The sequence below is a fragment of the Balearica regulorum genome, chromosome 14 (assembly GCF_011004875.1).
Source record: "Balearica regulorum gibbericeps isolate bBalReg1 chromosome 14, bBalReg1.pri, whole genome shotgun sequence".
Lineage (NCBI taxonomy): Eukaryota > Metazoa > Chordata > Aves > Gruiformes > Gruidae > Balearica > Balearica regulorum.
Genome location: NC_046197.1, coordinates 20053906 through 20074177, shown reverse-complemented (window position 1 = coordinate 20074177; position 20272 = coordinate 20053906). Strand labels below are relative to the sequence as shown.

Sequence of the window (20272 nt, the reverse complement as noted above, 5' to 3'; positions counted from 1 at the left end):
GGAGCGATGCTCTGGTTTCACTAGCTGTGGGTGATGCTGCAATTCCAAAAGAAATTCCAAGAATAACCCTGGAAGCTGCGGATTGACTGCATGGAAATGTTAATACATCGAGCCTCTACTGAAATTATGCAAAGCGATTGTTCAGGGATTTCAATTTGGTCCCAAATTTAGATTACTTGGCTTTCACAGATAAATCAAACCCAAGTACTTGGTGCAACAGCTGTTCCTTGCCAGATTTTTAGTCTGAACTCTGCTTTGTTTCATAAAGGATTGTCAGAATATTTTTAACCTTGAGAAGACAATGTATTGCCCTGAGACCTGTTCTTAAACAGCTGGGACACTTCAGCTGACAATTTAAAAAAAAAAAAAAAAGATGACCCAAACCCCATAAACATATCTCCAGCTGGAACATCCCAGGCAAATGGATAAACATTTGTCACAACAAGTCCCTACAGCAGGAAACGTGAAGCAATGCTGATACGCACAGGACCTTTCTAGAATACACGAACCTATTTATTTTTCATCCCGAGTGTGAAATGACATCTCTTCTCTTTGGGAGTTTATTCTTGGGGCAGCATTCCATGTGTGGAGCTATAAAAGATTATTTCTTGGATCATGGACTTTTCTGCACCTGTCCCTGTTGCTATACAGGCTTCAACAACAGGGAAGGAATGTGATCAGAATTTGAAAATAATCTTTTTGCTATTCATCTGTCCAGGAGTAATTATGCATTGTGCTGTCCACTGAGCCTGTATCTAATAAAATTTCAATCCTAGTTTGAAGCAGGATTCGTTAATTTTTTTAATGATAATAAATATAAATCAGCAAGGCTTTTGGTTTTGTTTTCTGAAAAAAGTTACTAATATAAAATTACAAATAAGCATTTATTTTAAAATTCTCAACAAACTTTCTATGAGTTGTAAAACAAATGATTTAGATAGTAAACATACTCTTTGAGCTGGGTTTTGTGATAATCTTAGAGCCTGTAAAATGTGAAGGTTTGACCCAGGGGTTTGTCGTACTTCTGTGACTAATCACCGTAACGCTAATCTCTGGGGTTTGACTGTTCTGTCTTCGAAATCGTCACATCACGTTGCGTATTTATTGCTAAAGTGGAATTTTCTGGTATCTAAAATATCACAAGCCATTTTTACGGGACCGTTTGTTGAAGACTCAAGGCTGCCTTGACTTCATACCATATAGTGCGGAATTGCAAGCATCAGCGATGTAAAGCTGCTTGTATGTAACCAGCACTGTCAGCGTTGTCCTGAGACATGACCAACGTCTCAGTTCTCCAAACTGCCCCATTCTGCTCTTCACCCAGTCAAACCTTTTAAGGGAACAATATTCCCAGTACCACGAGATCTGATTTAGGAGATTTACACAAGTCCTAGACCGTGGTGCCCACCCCGCTTCGGCATGCTCAAAGCAGCAGCGATGCGATGCCCCGGGATCTCGCAGGGCTGAAATCCTCCGCTCCCTCGAGTGCTGACGGTGAATCTCGCGCAGTAACAGCTTGGCTCGTCTCAGGAATGTTTCGTGGAGGCAGAAAGGAGTTTGTCCGTGCCGATTCCCCACGACGGCCGTACGCACGTATTCCACGTAGCTGAGAGATTTCTACATTCAAGGATCCTTCCCGCTGGAGGTCGGATGAGTTCATACGATTTGTATTTTTTGTCTAATCCCGGCGTAGCGTGGTCCTTCTGCTTGTGGCAAGTGTGTGGTTTGCACCTGTCCCGGCCTCCCTCCGTTTATTCCTTCCCCCGTCCCTGCTGCTGAAGACCATTTGCAGAACAAGCTCTGAGCCAACTGAATTGTAAGATCACAGGGGTAGGAGCGCTGTCCTCGTGGTGACCGCTGCTTTAGCTACGTCTGGGGCTGCTAGGAGACCTCAGCAGGAGTTAACTGCCCGAGAAAGTATCCCGCTCTCAGATGCATTTTGCAGCCCTTGCAGGCTCCGTGCTGTTCCGTTACGCTGCTGACCATATCCGCAGTTTGGTGGTTCTTTGATGGTTTTACATGTCCCGCATACCTTGAAATGAAATGTTTAATTTTGGGTGGAATTGGAACTTTTTACTTGGCAGAAAACAATAAATTGTACTTTGAAGTTTTTTGTAGAAAAGCTGAAAAAGTGATTTTGATGTGAACTGAAGCAACTTAACTGATTCAGTTCTCAAACTGAAAATATCTATGATGGGACAACGCCAGAAAGCTGTTCCCGGCAGACCTCGGCTGGCAAGGTTCACAGCTCTGACGCTTCTACCGGTGTGAAATTTTGAGTTTCTAGTCCCAATCTCATGAGAATTCCCTGCAAACTCTTGACTGAAATAAGTTGTCTAACCAGAGAATTTGACTTTCTCCGTAAGCAGCATCTGTTCCTGGGGAAGCTCAGCTGCTGTTTCTGCCACGTGGTGTTCTCCAGCGAGGGCTGAGATGTGGATGCAGAACCATAACCGAGCTCGGAATTCCACGGGTGAGAGCGGCTCCGGGACGTGTCGGTCCCTCCCTGCCCTTCCTTTCACACCAGCCGCTCTCCTTTTCCGCACGGCAGATCTCACGCGCTAAGGTAGGGGAGACAAATCCACAGTAGGGCCCGTGGTGAGCGGCATGGGGTTTGGCATCCCTTCTGCGGCGGTTCAGAGGTGCCTCTCCTGGCACGCTAATGGATGTGAGCCTGCGCGTGCGCCCTCGGGTCTCTTGGGCGTAAGGACCTGAGACCATCACCAGAGCCCACCTCTGGGAACGCACCCGTGAAGCTTGCCTGTGGCACGACGGTCCAACGCGGGAAATCTGGTCTGGGCGACAGAGCAGGCAACTGGGAAATAGAACACTTCTCTTCCCACTTTTGCCGTTGACTTACTGCATGAACGTGGCTAAATCACTGTGTAGCCCCAAATCTGTCCTTTGAATATCTTCTGTCAGCTCTACAGCTGAGAAGCGTTGAGTTCAGAGCACCTTTTTATATTTTTTTTTTATATATTGCAAGTAATTTTGCCTAAATTATATAAAACAGACTGGTAAAACAAGAAAGATTTGATCATATTAAATAAAAAAGAAACCCTTTCCTGGTTCGTGGGGTTTGTTAGTGAATTGTCAGTCATTAGATGAGGATCACAGAATTTCACGTTGCGTACCTAGGAAAATTGTTTCTTTTAATATAGAAAATCAGATTTCAAAAGCAGAGACCAGTTGTCGTGTCCTGTATATCCACTTATAGGAATTTCCAGAACAGAGGCCTTCTGTGCTTCCTGTTTTCTGTTAATAACTTCTTATAACTTTAGCACATGAAAAACATCTTGAAGCTTGTTCCTGAGGTTTTTTTCCATAGTGAAAACTCTCACAAAAGCTGTTGTGAAATTTCCATTGTGCGTAGCTTGCAGATTTAGGTCCTTATTAGCAGAAAGGGTTCATAGAAAAGAAAATGTATGCTTCCTAAAATAGTAATCTTAAATGTAAAATGGCTTTGTATATTATTCTGTCATCCTAATGCCTTCTGAAGCTCAGGGAGACTCCAGAATTTAAATTATTAACTGGCATTTCCAGACTACTGGCCAAATGAATGCTTGCCAAATGTGAAGTTATGTGATTAATGAGCCGGGTTTGCCTGGAGAACTCTGAAACTCTTTTTTAGTGCTTGATTATTAGAATAATATTGCTTTTACTTGTGAAAATACGCGCTCAAGTTGCGCTGTGAGACAGGCAGATTTTTTTCAGAAGCTACATTTAAGAGCCATTAGTTCAGATCCTGCTGGCTTTATACATTTACAAGCTCCACTGCAGTAAACAAAAGCATATGAGAAAGAAATACCTGTTATCAGTCATTGCTCTGAACTGTACTTACTGCCCAGACCTTCACGTTCTTTATCTCTGTTGACCCCCTGTAATTTTTGCCTGAAAACCCCCGCACGCTGCCGGACCAAGCTGCTGGCAGAGCCCGCGGCTTCCTTCGCCGTACGTTGGTTTATCCGGGAGCTCTGCCCCGCTCCGTACCTGGAACTTAATCGCGTGACGCTCCTTTTCTTCATGCCATCCAATGGCCACATTATTTATTGAGCCTCCCCGTAACAAAGGCACCATTGTAGTCGAGCGTTGGGAGGGAAAGCGGAGAGCCCGTAGCTGGATCGACACAGCGCCGGGAGCGCTCGCCGCTCGTTTGGGTTGAAGTGCAGCAGAGGAGCACTACCCCATGGCAAAAGCAGGCAGCAGCCCACGGGAGCCCTCTCCTTCTTCTCTCACATTTTACAAGGCTTAAAAGATAAACAAACGGGTCACCGTCTCCCTGGGGGCTGTTTACGAGCATCCTGCGCTGCTCCTTAATACTTAGCTACAAGTGTGATTCCCCAACCCTTCTGTTCGTGTAGTGACGAGTCTCATTTCAATTCCAGTTTTATAATTATCTGTGAAAAAAGAAAGCGTGCGTCTTCTGACGAGTGACACGTTGCTGAAACAGAATGCCCCGTTTGTTTTTGGAATGCCCTTTCGTTTAACCTGGACAAAGAAGGAGTTCTGCCATCGATTTGAGTGGAATCGGACCCAGGCTCAAAGCGGATTTCTCGGGGTCTGGTTGCTGGCCGACGCCGGACACGCGCTCGTATCTCGGGTACCGCACACCCGCTGCCATCAGCTGGGGCCATGGCAGGACGGAGGGACAGGCCCTGATGCTTTCTGTGCCTGGCACCCAGACCCCTTTTTATATCGCGGGACGCTCGGTGCGGCGCTGAGAGCATGAGGTGCCTTGGGATGGATGTCTGTGGTGCGGCCCCTGGTGCCGGGATGGCACCGGGCCTCATGCCCGGCAGCCGCCTCTCCTTGTTCACCCAGTTCCTCTGTGAACTCCTTCAGCTCAATGAACCGTCAGAAAACGGAATAAAACCCCAGAGCAGCCCCGGCCAGGTTTAGCAAACCGAACCGGCTCAGCTGGGTCCAGGGCGGGGACGGGACGGGGTGAGGGCAGCATCTCCCCTTTCAGCACCAACATTGACTCAGCTGCGTTTCCACTTACATGGCTCCAGCAGATTCCACGCGGGGGCCCAGGGATCACTGGTGATCTATGAGCTGCACAAAATGAAGTTCAGCTGGTTTGAGAAACAATATTAAGCAGGAAAATTAAACCCACTTATCCAGGCTGGCACAGCCCCTTGGTTCAGACACTAAAATGCCCCGCTGTTGTGTGACACGGCGCGTGGCATTCCCAAAAGATTTTTCTATGGGTTCAAAGAGCTCAGACGCTGGTGGTAGAGGATTTAAATGTGCTTACAAGGTGGTTTCAGCTGGAAACCTTGTTTGGCTAAATATTGTTTTATTTTTCTAATGAGGCTTTCAAATATGATTTGACTGCTCACTTAAGGATCTACAATTATATATTTTATCAGGGACAAATCCTGTAACCTTACTCGGTCAAAACTCCCAGGGAGGACTGATGTGAGTAAAAGCGTGGCTGTGCTATCTGGCAGCAATACCAATTTAAGGTAATTCTTGGCAAGAGCAGAGCTGCTGGTTTCTGCTCCGCAGTGCCGCAGAAAACCCTGCTCCGTGCAACTGCTTGTGTTGCTGTGAATGGGGAAACCAGCTTCAAAAGGAGCGTGAGCAAAGGGAACTTCTGTAACCTGCTTTGGCTGCAGGACGTTTTGTGTCAGCTCAGGGACTGGAGGAACGCGGGGACCTTTGATCCACGGTACGTCGGTACGACTTAGAACAATAGTACTGGCTTTGTGTTACCTTTCTTCTGTAAACCATTGCCAAACAATTAACGAACTAATAGGAAATGCTAAAAAATATTGATTGTCTGCTGCAGTGTCATGCAAAAGGATTAACTCCTGTAGGAATTATTGGATTCTAGTGAAAAAAATAGGGATTCTGTGTCTGCAATAACACTGTCTCAGTCCTCTGCCCTGCTAGCTAGTGTGGTTACTAGGTAGGGCAGCCACATCTGTGATGTCTGGGATTGATGAGATCTCTCAGGAATATTATTTTACCTGTTAGGCTGCTGTTACTTGGATGGGTTTGGTGGGTAAACCCCAGGATTTTTATTTTTACTTTATATCTGTGCCACCATTGACCTAGTTTGTGAAGCCAGTAACTCCGAGCAGCCATCTGCATCCCAGCTGACGCCAAGTAATGAAAAAACCATGGAAAGGTAATAGCCCGCTGGGCGATGGGGGGGTTTATGGGCAGCATTTGCTGTTTGTGTTGCTTCCCCTTTGGATTTCGCTCTCCAACACCCAGTAAAAAAGGCCGGGCAGGCAGATAGATGCGAGGGGGCTCCGCTCAGCCCTGCCCGCAGCTCGTTCCCACCGAGGCAGCTCTGGCTTTCCCGCTGTCCTGCTGCCCGAAGGGGCTCACCCCAGTAACCAGGGACCGATCGGGTGGATTCGGGGCTGTCACAGCCACGAGAAATTATTTTAACCTTGTGTTTATTCTGTAAATGTTTTCGTGGCGTTGGTACGGCACAGTTAGAGCTGAAAGGGCAGCGGCAGAACGCGAGATGCTGGTGAGCAGATTATCTCCCGTGGTGGCTGCTGATGGCTGATGTTTGCTGCATTTTAGCCAGTTCCAGGTCCTTGCCTTCGGGAGCTGCACACAAGCGCAGAACGCGTCCTAACGATTAAGCAGAAGATTTTTAAAGCAGCATTAACAGGCAAGTTTGGGCCCGTAATCCTAATTATTGCTTTTCTACTTCCAAGCGATTTTGTGCAGTGACTGTGGCAGTGTTCGGAAGTGACAGGCGTACTGATGGCAACTACTGCCATCTCTATCGTGAGTATTATGAGATTTTGTGCATCTCTGGAAGCATTAGCTGTAAAAATTCAAAGATTCCCTGAAAGTCTTAGCTCTCAGTTAAGAAATCCACCGTGTATATCAATGTTTCTGGTTGTGAAGAAGACTTTGAAAACATAATGTAAATGCACTCTAAATATTTAGGAACCCAAGGACAAAAAATGAACCTCAGCTCTGTTGTTTTTACAAAATCCTTTGATTGTTTTTACTCTTGGCCCTGTTTGTTATTGTTACCATGTAAGTTTATAGATAACAAACCTCAGCATGCGTTCTCATGACTCGTAGATCTCCCGAGAATACTTTAGTTACTCCCTAGCGATGGGGAATGAATGGCCAGCGTGCTCGTGGCTGCCGCGAGAGGAAGGTGTCTGCCTCGGTGCTGTCGTGTTCTGACTCTAACGTAGTGTCGCATTTTTAATTGCCAGGAGCAGCTGTGAATCCTCTCTTTCGGGGTCTCTCCGTCACATCTCGTTCAGTCGTTGTTAGTCGTTAGAGATATTACCGCATCCAGGGCAGGGCTGCGGGTAACCCCCGTCTCCCAGGACTGCGCCGTGCCGCTCGGCAGCTGCGCTGGGCTTGAGCCTGAGGACGCAGCAAAGGGCAATTGTTGAGCCCAAATCTGCAGTGCTTCATCCAAAGGCAGCGGGAAGGTTTTATTGTTAACACTTGGAAAACATGGATTTCCTGGGGCCGCTGGGGCCGGGAGGAGCTCTAGCCCTGCTCTCTGTTATTATTAGCCCTGCTCACTATTAGCCCTGCTCACTATTAGCCGTGCCCAGGGTTTTGCACACTTGTGGTTTCAGGCGGCGAGCGTGGCCGCACAGCCCTCCCCGGTCGTAACGCAGCTGAATCCAGCCTCGGAACAATTTGCCTTTGTGAGATAGGAATCATTAGAGCTGTGGACCCTATATAACGTTTAATAACTTCCTTACAAGGCTAACTGGTTTATAATATAGGAGGAGCATTTGGAGGCCTGTGATTTATACTTGAAATAATTTCATAATTGGTGAATGCTGTTATTGTGTGCAAAAGACTGTGTATTATCGCGAGTTACTAGTGACACTTCTGCTGGTTTAGAGCTCCAGGTTACGCGATACTGTGCTGACAAGGCCATTTGCCTCAGGCTTTTGCGCTGTTTTGCAAAGTTTCAAGTGATTTTCTCCGAGCCGCTGCTGACACTCTGCACCCTCAGAGGGTTTCAGCGCCCTCGGGTTGGGAGGGAAGCTCCGTTTGCTGCTGGGAGTCTCGCAGTTTTTAATGGATTTGTCCTGACAAGTGCGGCAAGGAGAGCGTTGCTTGTCCCCCGTTTACGTACAAGAGACACTTCATTTAAGGGCCCTTGAACTTCAGCGTCTGTACAGTTCTTGTCCAGAGCGGTCAGGAGACAGAAGTTGTGTCTGGAAAAGTCTGGACACTAAACCTTGATGTGTTCAAATGGCTTAAAAAAAAAAAAAAAAAGTATAAAAATCTTATCCTAATACAAAGGCCAAACCTTGCAAAGATCTGTGGCAAGTCTCTGCGTTAAGCCAAACTCTCCGAAGTTACTAGCCTCGCTGTTGAGCTCGGCTCAGTCCCGCTGCGCCCGGGGGGGCCGGAGTTAGAGCATCTCTGGGGCGGAGGGGGGAAAATGATGACTTCAGCTTTCGGTATTTTCTCACGTTTGAACCTTTGTTGTTCATGTAGGACTAAGGGCAGTGTTCTGTCTGCAGCGCTTCAACAAACCGGTCATCTTGACGTACCTGCACAAAACTTACCGTTACAAAAAACCGGCACAAAACCTCCGTGCGGAGGAGGCAGGACCAGCGTCGCCAGCTCCGGCCCCAAACGAGAGCTTTGCTCCTGGCCTGGCAGGCGGAGCTGCTCGGGTTTGTCTTTTCCTTCCAAGCTGGCATCGTGCAGCGCATGATTTTTATTTTTTTTTCTCGTTTCTTGGCCCATTGGAAACGGTCCCCTCGCCTCCTGTTGCAGAACACTTGATCAGATACCGAGTCACTGCTCTGTGAAAACAGTATTTAATGCGGTGACTAAACACCGAGTTCGTTACTGAGTAACTTCCCGGGAGCCTTCTCTATACCTGGGAGTTACTGATCACATTATGTGCTGGTGAAAAAAATAAGCCATAGGGATGGCCTGTTTGTGTACAGGATTTTGGAGAGGAACCCGGAGGGTTGCTCGCAGAAAAACCTCAAACACGGGTTAAATGAGTCACCAGTGAGCTGTTTTCCAGAGGCTCCTGTATCCTCCTCCCGCACAGGAGATGTGGAGTTGAGATTTTCCCGACAAAACGATCCCCGTCCTCGTAAACCAGGGACAGATTCTGGACTCTCTGCGGTGGCTTTGGCACCGCCCGGCTAGAGAGCGCGGTGGAGCCAGGCAAAACCCAAAGGCTGAATCTGTGACCCACTGAGCAATAGTTTGCTCCTTGCCACCATGGAAAAACTGAACATAGCCACCAGCGAGCGGATTATTTTTGTAGGAAAGCGTGGAAGGAATCCCCAGTTTTCCTTTGAGAGACAATACATCAGAACAAATCAGAGAGCTGTTGCCTGCATGGCATTATCCTGTTGGCAGCTTAGTTTGAGGAAAAAAATAGTGGCATAAAATCGGCTTATTTTTTAAGCCCAGCTGGAAACTAGAGGGAATTCATCTCAACGGATAAGGATATTATAAAATGTTGTATCAAGCTCCATCACACATATTTGGAGGCAGGAAAGAATTTATTGTGGAGGCTTGAGTTGATTCAGAGTCACAGAAAATAGATGAAAGCCTCGATCTGTGTGTCTTCTGTGCTGTTTTTGTGAACGAAACACTTAAAAAAAACCCAACCCCAAAACCCCCAAAGCCCACCAAAAAACCTGCAGTGTATCAAACATAGCTTCGGTGTTTCCTTGAACTGTATTCGCTTTCACTGTAGAACCTTTTTGTCTCCCTCTCTGAAAGCAGTACATAGCTTTGTAAGAAAATCAGATCTAACCTTGCTGTTGGATTAAATCTGGCTGCTTTCAGTTGGATTTAACTGGCTTTTGTCTAGGAGCGCTTCTCAGCTGCCCCGGAGCGAGGGCTCTTGGCCGGTGCGCTACGACCCCGGGCTGGGGACAGATGGGACAAGGCGCGGCGGGGAGAAGGATGCTGCTCTGGCGATGCCGTCCGGAGCGATGCGGAGGAGGGCGGTGTGCTGGGTCCCGGGGGGCGAGGGCCTCGCCTGCTCGCTCCGCCGTGGCCTCGGCAGCATCTTCATGGAATTTTTCAGTTGTGCCCACGCAGGAGTCATGGTCGCTGCCCAGCGACTGGGCAGAAAAAGCACCGTCGTTAATAATTGACTGGTGAGATAATGAAATAGCCGAGCCCGCTGTTTGCTTTTCTTCCTTTCCACCGCCACTGTAACGCCGTGCGCGGCGGAATGCAATAAACCAAAGGGCAGTTTCCACCGGCGAGGCGGAGGGTTTGTGTGTGAAAGTCACTCGTGCAGGTTTGACGCCGGTGCTGTGCGTGGAGCCGCCCGCTGCCTCCGAGACGTCCCGGCCGCGTGGTGGGGCCAGGTGAGATCGGGGAAATCGCCTCCGACGTGTGCGAGTTGCACTGAAAACACTTCAGGGTCTGATGTGTAGAAGTTCTTTTCCACTGACTTTCAGACCTTTTCTGCGGACGTAGCTGGAACGTGGAATCGAAGCATCAGCTTTTGTTCTCTAAAGAGAAAAGTGGAGATAGAACATTGACGTTAGCTATACTTACTGTGAACGTGCCTTCGGGTCTCCAGAGGTAACTAAGCCAAACATCGTTTCAGTGTGCGTGTGTGTATTTTAGACAGCTGAATCTGGTACATAACGTCTCTCTAATTCAAGAGTTGCTGTGATGCCTATCTGTATATTTGCTTTGTGCAAGATAAGAATGAAAATAACATTCTGGTCACTCCGTGGTGCTCGTATCTTGTTTGCTGTAAAGCTGGTAGGAACAGTGGTTCTGCTGATCCGCGCTCTAAGTAACTGCTCCTTAATCTCCGGATAAGCGCGTTTGTGGAGGGAGAGCGATTCGGTGAAGCCCGGGGTGCAGACCTGAGGGGCCGCAGCGTCCGTGTCCATACTACGCTGTGCATGGCCTCGCTAGTCTCTCCTTACAAGCAGATTGTCTTTCGTCCAGAGAGCGGCCCCTGACGCACGTCCCAGCAGCTGGAGGATGCCGCACAGGTCCTCGGACCTCACGGGGCTTAACGCAGAGTCTGTGCGGTGTTACGCGGGTCGGGTGCTCGCGGGCATCGCGGCAGCAGTTCGCAGGCGGTTTGCAGGGCTTGGCGGAACGGGAGGTGCAGGGTCCGTGCTCAGCACCACCTCTGCAGGGCGGGGAGGGCAGAGCCGCGGGCTGCGCAGGAAGAGGATGGTTAGAGCCGTATGGCGATGCCAGAGCGCATCCCGACCCAGGCATCACCCGCCCGGGGTGGCAGGAGAAGGGAGCGTAACGTCGGGAAACGAAGCGTGGCGGTGTTGGGTGTCCTGTCCGTCCCTTCTCCCTGCCAAGGACTGACTCGGCTCTCGGGTTTCTTGGGAGCATCCGCTGCCAAAGTCCGTCTGCTCCCGTCCGGGGGCAGTTTCTGTAACAGGCAGCAGGAAAACAGAGGAAGGAGCGGGATAGTCTTGGGAAATATTAAAACCGCGTTTTGAAATGTTTAACCTAGGGTTGAAAGCAGCCTTAGGCACATGCGATTACTCGAGGCAGCCTGGACTTCAGGGCTTGTCCTCTGTATCTGCGTGTGAAAGATGACATTTTTATAGGGAAATGCGTGAAAGTAACCACATAATTGAACGAGGGCAGAACTGAATTTATATCAGAAAATTTCTCTTTAAAATGCAAATTATAACGCGTAAGGGACCAGCCTCCCATGGACATGGACGGTCTGCGTCACCTCTGGTATGACCATCAGCCCAGTACAAACACAGGAGCTCTGCTCTATCCGTGGGCGTGCAGATTAGGTATTTTGTTGCAGAATAAATAAAATCTCAGTCCGTGTTAAATAGATGAGGTAAGAGGTCTGGCAGTTAGACATTTTTACACAGAAAATAGTTACCTTGGTACAAACGCACTGAACGATCCTCCAGCGTGGGCACGTTGAAGTGGCGAGGCTGCCGATGAAACGCGGGGTAGAGGTGACCGACTGGGGAGCTGGAAGGGGAAGATGCTGTAGAACGGGTTAAGAGCAAAAGCCGTAGCTGGAAAAACTCACACCGTTCCCTTTGGGTAGGGACTACGGACAGGGAATCGCTCCGTCTCTCGTTTGTATGCTAACCAGGCGATCCTCTAAATGAAACCTCACTTCTCTCTGGATAACTCGCCTGTTGTCAGAGGAGGAATAACTGCCCTGGCCTTAGCTGCTCTGTTACCGTCTCTCGGCATTGCTGTAAGCACTGCCTTTTCCCAGAACAAAATACATCTCATTTTCCCCAAACTTTTTCCTCCAGCGCCTCCTCTCAGGTTTGCAGCGTGTCTGAATGCTGTTTGCAGCGCGGGTGTTAAATCTCTGCCCCTGATTCTGAGCGACTTGCACCGCTGCGTTACACCGGCACTGCTAGGACTCATAGATACGTCCAGATTGGTTTTAACTGCCACTGCAGTGTCTCACTGGTTGTTACGGAACCCAGCGATGGTAATGTTTAGTGAGATTAAGAATAAATGCTTATAAATTCTGCCCAAATGAAAGATATGGGAAAATACTCGAATGCAATACCTGCCAGAGGAATGGACCGGTCTAAAATATTATGTCTTGTATATATTTGGTGGGTTTCCCTTATTCCAGTGGAATGTTCTGCAGTAACTGAGTATTACGTTACTGTCTCCCTCAGCCCAAAGGCAGGCACGGTTATGTTTAACATCTGGAGGAATTAGACTGAAAGCAGACATCCTTGGGAAAGGAATAGTTTCTGTCTCTTATGTCGAAATAAGAAAGTTAAAGAGCTAATGGCTTTTAAAATACTAAATTAATTAATATGAATTCATAATCCTCAATTTGTATGTAAGAAAATGGAAGTGCTAATGTTGTTTGCTAGTTACATGTTAGACTGGCAATGTGCTGTGAAAGAGTGGAAAAGTTAGAAGCTGTATTGAGGGTAGTAAGTTATTTAAAAAAAATCAGTTGTAGTAAGGAGAAGTGCTTAGGAGGCAAGAGTGCCGGGTTCTGTTCCCATCTTTAAACCGATTTTGTGGTAAGGCAAATACTACTACTGGTAGTGACAGTGTACGATTAAGGTTTGTAAGATAACCTCTGAGGTACAAGGAGGTTGTTTTGGCGTGTGAAGCCCCCTTGCCCCATCTCTGCTTTCTTTCTCTCCTTGTCTGTTTTTCTCACGTGCTCAGTCTCCTCCTGGCCGGTGTTTGGTGTTACGAAGTTTTCCAATTAGCGCAAGCTGATGACTGTGCTCTCCTGTTCTGGGGGAGAATCTGGGCGAGCCAGCTTGGCCATGCCGTCCCTCCGCTCTGGGAAGATCTGGTAGGATCCTCTGCCCAACGGTGTAGGTAATGCCTAGATGGGAATGACCTTGGGAATGTAGCGACGGGACCGGGAGTGTTTCTGTGTCGTTCATGAAGTTCATAGCACGTGCTCTAAAGCTCAAGTTCAGCAGAAACCTTGTCATTACATTTAAGGAGCAGAGAATGAATTGTTTAATCCGTCTTTATTACATCTAAAGGCCACAATCCAAACATACACACACACATATATACATAAATAATATATATAGTCCTACTTGATTAAGTGCGCACTGGACGCTGTCCCTTGCCTGCTCCGGTGCCTCCGGATCCATCTGGCCTAAAGCTGGAGCCGCAGCAGCAATGTTTGTCCTCACGGCAGTTTTGTCTGTGGAAAACGTAATTACAGCACAGAGGAATTGGAGTCCGTGGGGCTTTTTTTGTGTCTGCAGTTACAGAGCCATCCGTTACGCTTCTGAGAATAGTTTTATATTATAACAGCAGAAAGCCTGTACAGCTGCCAGAACACCACTATTCTTCAAAAGATAAGGTGACTTTATGGCATTTCCCAGCCAGCCAACTCTCACTCAGAATTTGAGAGCGAGTTAGCTCTCCCAGAGCTCTAACAAAGCCCGGGAAAGGCAAATTCGATCCATAGAACGCTGTGAATGCATTTGGTTGGGGATGTGTGGCAATTGCTGGAGCTGTCTGTTATACACGCTTGGCTTTTTCTAATTACAGGCTGTTAATAATGGACATATTTCTAAAACTGTCATGCACGGAGTACTACCAGCTCTTACTGTTAGTTATTCTGGAGTCAAACCACGTGTCTGTGGAAGGCGATGTTGAATGAGCAGCCCGGTTTTCACCTATTTTGTGGCCAGTTTCTTCTCTTGTGGGCTCGACTTGATGCCTGAGCTGTGGGAAGCGTGGTGCAGTCAGCAGCAGGTCAGGGGGACTATGAAAATTTTATTTTTCTCTGAAGTTTCTTGGACAGCCTTGCTGGCAAGCAGTCAGCAAGGTAGAAATGAGAAAACATCTTCTGAGGCTGCTCTTACCACTGGTCCGTGAGCACGAGCTCATGCTGCAGCTTGCCCTGTTCCTGGAAATCGGATCTCTTTTTCCTTGCTATCTCTTGAAATATGATGGTTTATCCGTGGGGGGAAAGCAGTGCTCTGACTCTGGTCTCTTTGGGATTTCTTGCCTCTCTATTTGTCCTGAGTCAAGTGGGGGGGTGGAAAGTAGTTTTCTGTCCTTAAAGAGAAGCTTCTTCCGAAACTTGTTGGGAGAGGTTGGAGACCGATGAAGACTTTTTACTTTGAATTTTCTTCTGGGGACTGGATTATATACACTAATTCTAAAGACATTAGGTTTTTTCTCTTTCTGAAATTTTGAGTTCTTCAGAGTCTGTAATTCTTTAATGCCCTTGGATATTTTTGCGTCTGTTCTTATAGCCTGTAAAAGCAGTATGGATTGTAAATTTATGGCATCGAATGAACTTGATTAGATTTAAAAAAGAAAGAAGGAAAATTGTGATGAAGTAAGAAGGGATGAAATGGAAACAATTGGAAAGAAATGCATATGTTTGGGATGAAGCTGTGATTCTGGCAAAAGCATTTTGTGAGACGTGCTTTCAGAGGTAGAAACAAAACTAAGTGTTTGGTGTTTAGTAGATTAGGGAGTAATGATGATGGAAGCCAAGAGAAATTTTTGAGGCTGAATAAGGGAAGTCAGGGAATTCAAGGACAATGGAGAAGTATGTGGCGGGTGACTGCTCTAATTAAAAGGTCAGACTCTGTTGGGTGCTCAGAAAAGGTCTCTCGCAGGGCTGTGAAGACTTGCCAAACCTGATCTTCCTCATTAAATCCTCGGCCAGAGATCGGACCATGGTTCTCGGGTCCAAACGCATTTCATTTGGGCCACAGCTTTTCACCAGCCAAGTGTGCACGTTATTGAAATGCCAAACGTTCGTGTCCAGCAGTGAGATGCCATCGCTGTATGGGAAATGACTGGGGAAGGTGTAGGACGGACCAGTTCTGGTGTGGTGGCTCCAGCAAAGCTCCCACGCTGGTCAGGAGGAATCTCTTCCTTCTCTCAAGAGCTAGGCACAGCCGGGTAAGGAAGTTTTGAAGATTTATCCCCATCTTCCCCCCCCCCAAAAAAAGGGGGATATTGAGATGCATTATTATTTTAATCCTCCTCTAAATTATTCAAGACGCTTTCATAGCTCCAGAAAGCTTTAAGCCTATATTTATGTTTTTTACTGGAAATGTTTATATTCCTCAAAGTATGGTGAAATTTATTTCTGTGCACACAAGGCATAAACCTCATGGAAATCCCACGTAGGCTCTGTTTTGAGAATGTCTGACACTTCGACTTTCCCTGGCTCTCAGTAGCAGGGTAAGTCTCCCACTGGGCTGCATAAGCCAAACTTAAAGTTTGTCCTTGGGTTTTGATGTACGATATCCTTGGCAACCGTTACCTGTATGGTAGTTCTGGAATCGCACTAAATGAGAAATCTGGTTTTTAGAGTCTTCAGAAATCTTTGCAAGAAAAATACGGATTAGCAGAACGTGTGTTTTCCAGTCATCTAAAGGAGATGTCATCTGATACGTTTGCCTTCCTGCTTGAAACCTAAAGCTGAAAGTCCTAGGGGACAAAATTGTTGATTATAAGCTAGAAAAAAATAAAGGGAATGTTTTGATTTTTTTTAAAAAAAGGGGGGGGGAAGGAAAAAAGAAGCAGCTAAGAGAAAACCAGTGACTTTCAGAGATGATGGGCACAAAGATGGTCAGCCAGCCACTTCCCTGGGTGTTGTATCCTCCCATTTCTGTCACCCTTTCAACAGTCACATGAAAGTGATGGAATTTGAAGACTTCAGACATTTGTCTGGAATTTCTGGATATTTCAGTCTGGTCAAAGGAGCAGCTCTCATTTCCAGACATCTCATGTCTCAGAGATACAGTCACTGAGAATGCAGCCATGTTGTGCATGTGCCTAGATTTCTGTCCAGGAAGACGTGGGTGGAGATCTGGGAACCGGTGCTAGATCACCGAGCGATGACGTGCCGAAGGTGCCTGTGATACCAGCGACTCTGCGCTTGCCTTCCCCAGGATCTGGGGCTCTCCAGGCTTCCCTGGGACGGCCAGTAAGACTGCCTGCTAAAGCGAGAGTCTCGCCGATGCTATTTTGGGTAGCAACTAGATCCCATGGTCTGTGAAGCAGATGGGTCAGTGCCGCAGATTGTGCAACTGATTGGAATCTGAAGAATTTCAGCTAATATTTACATCAGGTGTTTACCCTTTGATAAGAAACAGGTCATTCACAGACATGTACATGACATAATATTGGTAGGTTGGTCGGTCACGGTGTTTGCTTTGCATTTCCCACACTTATGCTCACTGCTTGGAGAAAGAACGGTTGCGTGTTGTAGTTTGATACGGATTAATAGCTGTGTTTTCCCCCTTTATTTCCATGGAACCATTTGTCCAAAAAGGGCACTTTTACAGAAATATGCCAACATGTTAGCGGGGTGTTGCCTTCGTCTCCAGAGTGCTTTGGAGGAGAAATCCTGCTTGGTTTTCCAAAGTTACAATTCCTCACCCATAAACACCACCAGCCCGGTCTCAAAAGGTTTGAACTCTGCTTGTGTTTATGAAGGAAAATGCTAGTTCTTGCTTCTCTGAAGGAAAGATTGTGTTGGGAAATTTTAAGGGAACTGCACAAGTAGACAAACGTACTGCGTGGCTGTGTTCAGTGCCGGGGGCGGTTTGTCCTGGGCTGCTGAGGAGAAACCAGAGACTTGGTAAGGAACATACCTGCGTTTCAGATGGGTGACACTGTTTGGGCGAGCATCGTATGTAACTGCAGGTGAGTTGGGGATTAATGAGCAGCACCTAATACAATCTAATGAGGCCAAATATGAACAAGCTGGAGGCAGAAGAAAGCTTGCCCTTAAAAGATGCGTAACTTGTTAATTGACTGCAGCCTGGAGTCGCTGAGTTTTCTCTGTACAGAGTTAATTTGCTGGAGACATGAGGCTTTGACCTGCTAAGATGGTTGCAAGGAATTCAAGTTGTGCAATACAAACCACCTTTCCCTAGAATTAAGAGGTTGAGGTGATGACTGGTATTTTAACAGCGGGCTGTGAGGGACTGGAGGCTTCAGCAGGACTCAAACCTGCACTGAATGCTCGGGGGCTGGCTTTGATAAATGTTTGGGTGAAGAAGTTTTAGTGTGAGCACTGGTACCCGAGCTGAGGAAACGTACAGCATGGGCTGTGACGTGAATTTCCTGGCACTGCCTTGCCACTACTATTTTATTTATTATTATTATGGTGGAAACTTGGAACAAATCTTGTTTTGAGACGTAAGACATCATTGTCTTAGCCCAGAGACAGCCCAGCCTAGTGCACACAGCGTCCTGTGTCATCTGGGTTTTGTTCTTCCGTGGCCATCAGCCTGCTGTGAAGCATCAGGCAAGTCCCGTCCCTGTTCCTCTTCCATGCTGTTGTTCATCTCATCTGTCTAGTCCGTCAGCTCTATAGAGCAAGGAATGCGTGGTTTATTTTTGCAAACTGCTTTGCATAGAGGGCTGTGCCCTGTGTGGGTTTTCCTAGGTAGTACTGGATATAATAAATAAGCGGACGGAAGTCATTAGCCTTTAAAAAAAAACAACAACAAAAACCCAAAAAAACACAACCAAACAAACAAAACCAAAAAACAAAACACAAAAGCAAAACTTTGGATCTTAGTATGTTGTTAGTGGCTTTATTTCTTCCTTGGGCATGGAGTGACACACTGTTAATATGCTTTCCTTCATCTTCTGGTGTTCTTAGTTCTCAAATACTTTTACCCTAACGTTTTTCTCTTTGCTTACAGAAGTTCACAATGAAAATACTGTGAGCCTGTCTGGAATGCGCCCGTTGTGTTACAGCCTCACCAGGGCATTTCTAAGACCCAGAGACAGTGTAGACCATGAGGGTGCTCCCCTACGTACCGGCTGAGGAGAACGACGACATCATCGTTAATGGCAGCTGAGTTTTACGTATATTAATGTTTTTCTTTTCCATGTGAAAGAGAAGGCAGTTTTCACACAGTTCTTTAAACACATGGAGATCAACAATTCTGCTTCCAGGGTTTAGGAAACATCTTCCCCAAAGAAACAGGATAGATTTTCCCAAAGATGTGTGTCGTTATCGTATTACTTAAATTTTAGCAGAGACTTCTGGAGAAGAGTGTGTTACTGTTCTTAAGTGTATTACTTCAGTTCTTAAAATCTTTCTGTCACTTCAAGGATGTGAAATTGCAAACTTGATCTTAAGCAAAACAGGTATGCAAAACGCGAGCCGTGGCAAGAGCGGGACCGGAGGGCACCCAGTGGGGGCAAAAAGTCCTCCTGCTTATCTGGCACTTCTCCATGGAGCAGATTGAAGGGCTGGAGGTGGCTTCAGACAGGCGACGGAGAGACTGTGCAGGAGGGCACGAATGTCCTACGAGCTGCAGTGTCCTCCTGCACCCGGCGCAAAGAGGGACTCGGGGCTTGCTGCTGCTGTTTCCAAGTCCGATGTTCTGCCCTCAGTCTTCTAGGTACTGCAAGTGTATTTCCTATTATTTCTGGCATCATCATAAAAACCTGAGGCAAAAATTCTTCACACTATGTTGCTGACCTCGCTGTAAATCCCAAACAGGAAGCTTGAAATAATGGGGGAAAAGACGTTTTGGGAAACACTGGTATAGGAAACCAAGAGAGTACTTGCATTGATACACATGAACCGGAGCACAACTTTTATTTAGATTCTACGTGTAAGTGTGAAAAGTTAGAGCCAAATTCTCATTGTAAATCAAGGTGGCTCCGTTAACTTCAGTGGAACAGTGCCAGCCCATCCCAGACAGACTTGGCCCGGTCTATTAATAGCACCAGTCGAGTAGCGGAGCTGCTTGGAGAAGATCCACTGGAATAAAATTTTTATTAAAAAAAAAAAAAAGGAGATAAGAATGACAGTATCTGCCTTCTGGTTCTCTTGTGGAATGTGGCTCCCACGGGGTTTGATCCTGTGCAGCTCCCAGCACCTCCAGAGACCACCAAGCCTTGTGCAGCTCAGCGAGACCCAGCAGTCGCTGCGGGTTCCAGGTTTCCAGTCTGGTCGTTTAACGAACACCGGTGTGATCGCAACTGTGGTACAGTCTGATTCTGCTTAGTGTCAGGGCAATTGTTCTCTCGGCTGCTTTTCTTTCTCTGTAGCTTCACAAAATCCAAGGTTTTCCTTTCACCAGATAGCAAAGGGTTTTATTTTTTTAAATTCTTCGGTACGCCACGGTGAAAAGGATGGGGAATGCCGTCATCAACCATTGATGCTTTGTGTTTCCTATGTGACCCTGTTACTCAGGGATAGACAATTAAATTTCACAGCTGCATTTTAGATCATCTCTAAAGAGAGAGAACTTCTCCAGGCGTCCTTGAGTCGGTTTCTTACTGAAATTTCAAAAAAAGCCCAGCAGAAATCCCCACTGCGCAGTGTTATGCCGTTTTCCTTTCCCAGAAACTAGTTAGTTCATTTTCTGTGCCCCACCGGTCCAAGTTTCCTTCGTAGATTAACTTGTGTATTTTGGCTCCTATCCTTCTCTTCCTTTGGCTCAAAATGAATGATACCAGGACCGTCTTTGAAACAAGGCAGGAATGTGAAGTTTTTTGATTAAACAGCAATGTGACCCCTGAAACCTCTCTTTCTACCAGCTCTATGAAGCCCCGCGGCAGAAGCGCAGCATTGGGAATGGCAGATTAAGGTCTAGCGAGTTCGATGCTTTTGAAGAAATCAGCCATGTAATATTCTGGTAGGATTTGGAAACGGTTTGCATCTCCTCAGAAGGTGTGTCACTGGAGCAGCTTGTCACCGAAGGTTTTCAGGGCTGTTTGTTTGCTTTCTTCTAATGACTAATAAGTCTTTAGAACTGGTTTAAGTGAGAATTACTAAACAAGGTCACTTATTAGGGGCTCGTGCTGCCGGTGAGTGTGTCAGGGGTTCAGAGCTGGCCAAGGTGGG

At 46.9% G+C, this 20272-nt stretch overlaps 1 protein-coding gene across 8 annotated transcripts in view; it reads left to right on the top strand.

The window, feature by feature from the left end:
* The window catches only part of SHROOM1 (shroom family member 1), a 48984-nt gene that overhangs the window by 15135 nt on the left and 13577 nt on the right, over nucleotides 1-20272 (top strand). For 2 of the 8 annotated variants that reach the window (XM_075766249.1, XM_075766242.1), the window contains exon 1: nucleotides 10144-10536. The exons of 3 other annotated variants lie outside the window; for them this stretch is intronic. The gene's annotated coding sequence lies outside the window, so the exon portion shown is untranslated. Of the gene's footprint in view, nucleotides 1-5440; nucleotides 5675-6065; nucleotides 6137-10098; nucleotides 10537-20272 lie in introns of those variants that run through there. 3 more of the 8 variants (XM_075766245.1, XM_075766246.1, XM_075766243.1) reach the window with 3 other exon arrangements.